The sequence below is a fragment of the Hemicordylus capensis genome, chromosome 2, assembly GCF_027244095.1.
Source record: "Hemicordylus capensis ecotype Gifberg chromosome 2, rHemCap1.1.pri, whole genome shotgun sequence".
Classification (NCBI taxonomy): Eukaryota; Metazoa; Chordata; class Lepidosauria; order Squamata; family Cordylidae; genus Hemicordylus; species Hemicordylus capensis.
Genome location: NC_069658.1, coordinates 102,924,899 through 102,927,958, shown reverse-complemented (window position 1 = coordinate 102,927,958; position 3,060 = coordinate 102,924,899). Strand labels below are relative to the sequence as shown.

Genomic DNA, 3,060 nt, shown 5'->3' with positions numbered 1-3,060 from the left:
CCCAAAGTCTTTGCAGCAAATGATAGCGAGTGTTGAGATGTACTCTGCCGTTCCACTCTTGGATACAGATAGGTATTTTCCCTTTTACAATATTTAAAAGTTGTCAGTTCTGCACTCCATAGTTTCTTAAGAGTCAGGCAGAGAGTCTTGTTACTGAATGTCTGTTAAGAAATACAGTAACGAATGTATCCAACTTTCATTTCTTCTCTCCATTCAAAAGTTGCAAATTATCTTCATAGTGGCCTTGTGGTGGGGTCCCTTGCTGTCACATTTCCAAGGTGACCACTGATATAAAAGTACAACTGAGCCCACTAAAGGTATATATTGAGCAAAACAGAAGGAGTAACTCGTCTGTACTAAGCAGAGGCTGTATTGGCCTTTGCTAGCATTGAAAAATCAGCACTTCTTCTGCCCTTTAAGACAGAGTTTTGCAACATATGATCTGTGTATATGCCCCACCTGCTATTTTCCCCAAGAACATATGAGAGCAATTACAGCTCTGCTACCTGAAGGGCATGCCTGATCCACTATAATGCAGTCAACCTAATCTTAAGGTGCTGCCAGAAGCTCTAGATTTTGTTAATGTCAGGCCCAACAATAGTAGGAGAAGTGTATGTAGCAATTACAATTTTATGCACAATTTTATGCACAAATAGAAGGGTAAGTTTTAAAGGTGTGGGAATAGTGGGTGAACACATTTTTTCTTTCAAGATGCAGAGGATCAGCTACTTTTATCAACTCTGTAATGTTTTCTCAAATTGTTATTATTTAGTCTGTGAAAATGATGGGCCTGTCTCAGTACCTTCAGCTGCTGGCCAAGCCCATTTGATCAGGGACTTTGAAGTGGAAGCACTGCAGACAGCCAAGTATCAGCTGTCTGGAACATTTCCAGATGGAAGTCTTTAGCAGCAGCACTGACTGTTAGACTGTATTTAGATGCAAATGTTTTTCAAGAGAGAGAAAATACTTCATGTGTATGCAATTTGAAAACATCAGTGAATATCTAACTCCTACTCATTCCTCATCACAAAAAGAACGTTTTGAAACTTTCAGAAATACTATCAATCATGGGAAATTAACATAGGCATTACAACCTTGGGTGTTAATCTCTTTCTCAGTAGTTAAAAAATTAGACTTTATAAACAATAGATTTATTTTTAAAGTTGGCAATGTGGCTGTTGTTTGTACTGCAAATCCTTTGAACTGAGTCATGTAATGATGACCTGTGGTTGCAAAAACAAATGAAGAATCCCTAATTTTGATTAACACAATGCTTAAAATTTTGAGTCAGAATTACAGAACTGCCTTAAAACTATTAATCCTAAAAGTAATTGGTATACAGTGGTACCAATACCATAAGTAAAATAAGCAAGAGAAGGCATTTAGGAAGCATTTTGTGGTCTAGTTCACCTACAGGTGTTCTATAAAGGTTCTTTTAACTACAACTATAACTACAACTATAAAGGTTCTTTTAACTACAACTTCTTCCAGTTTTAACTTCACATATATATTTATTGTAGAATGCCAGGTAGAGAACTGGCTCACATATGTAGGTGATGACATGTTACAGCTGTAATTGTCATCCTGTCCGGACCGGTCCGGACCTGGGTGGTTCGGATTGGGGGCGGGGGGTCGCTTTATTCGTATTGCCCTAAACATTTGAACCCAGAATATTGGGGGCAATATGCTAAATCATTGTAAACCGCTTAGAGAGCTCCGGCTATAGAGCGGTATATAAAAGCTATTGCTATTGCTGTTGCTATTTAAGAGCAGCGGGAGGGTTTACTTACCCCTCCCGCCGCTTTCCCGCTTGGCGCCGTAAGTAGTAGTGTAATTGGGGCGGCAGGATCCCTCCCTGCCGCCCCTTCCCCGCTGCGGCTCTGCAAAGCTCGGCAAAGCTCCCAATAATGCTTTGCACGCGTGTGCAAAGCATTATTGGGAGCTTTGCCGAGCTTTGCAGAGCCGCAGCGGGGAAGGGGCGGCAGGGAGGGATCCTGCCGCCCCAATTACACTACTACTTACGGCGCCAAGCGGGAAAGCGGCGGGAGGGGTAAGTAAACCCTCCCGCCGCTCTTAGAGTGACCCCCCACCCCAGTGCCGGACCGCAGTGTGGCGGTTCCGTGCACACCCATATCAGTGTCCCACCAAGCTCATACTACTCTTTCTCCATTTGTGTATCTGTTCCACAATCATATGGAGAAAGTAAGCAGAGTTTCATGCTGCCAGTTCATATTATTGTCATTGGATGACATCCAGACTAATGCTGAGCTAGTGCAATGAACAAAGCTGCACACATGCATGAAGTCATGCAGCTGAGCAGATGCTTAAAATAGAGCAGTCCCATGCATTCTTGGGCCACTTGTGCAAGCATTGCACTTGTACAACAAGGATAGCTTTGCAACATTCCCTGCAACATATACAGACTGACCTGATGAAGAAAGCTGCACCACAGGTTATGTAGGTTTCTCTGAAACACAAGCTCCTAACTTAGCAGAACTACATAGCACAACAACCTTGCATTAGGGCAACTTATTTTTGTTAGCACATCATTAGTCTGGATGTCAGCCAAAAGGTTTACATAGAAAAAGGAATATGATAGTTCCCTGTCCCAAAAGAGCTCACAATCTGAAAAGAAACACAAGTTAGACAATGGCACATCTACTGGAGAGATGCTGTGCTGGGACTGAATAGACACTTGTTCTCCTTCTGCTAAATATAAGCACCAACTTTAAAAGGTGTCTCTTTCGCAGATAGTAGGGGTTGACAAAGAAATGAATGTGAAGATATTGTCGGCAACTAGATGCAGGCGCTCCCTGTTACTGCCTCCTTTATCCATGTCCTGACCTCCTCCTTCCAAGTCTGTGCTGTCATCAAAAGGGGGAAAGACAGACAAAATGCCTATTCCTCTTTTCCACTTATGCTCCATGAATGGAAAACAAAATGCAGAAACGTGCTCCATCCCACCCCCTTCCCATTACAGCACATATGGACTTGAAAGGAAGAAGCAAAGTCCCTAGGGCTGTAGGTCCTCTTGGGGTGGGGGCTCCAGTGGTGCTGTAG

General features: G+C 42.8%; 1 protein-coding gene across 4 annotated transcripts in view; it reads left to right on the top strand.

The window, feature by feature from the left end:
- Window positions 1–3,060, top strand: part of PCSK5 (proprotein convertase subtilisin/kexin type 5) — a 440,322-nt gene that overhangs the window by 298,244 nt on the left and 139,018 nt on the right. The window lies entirely within an intron of this gene.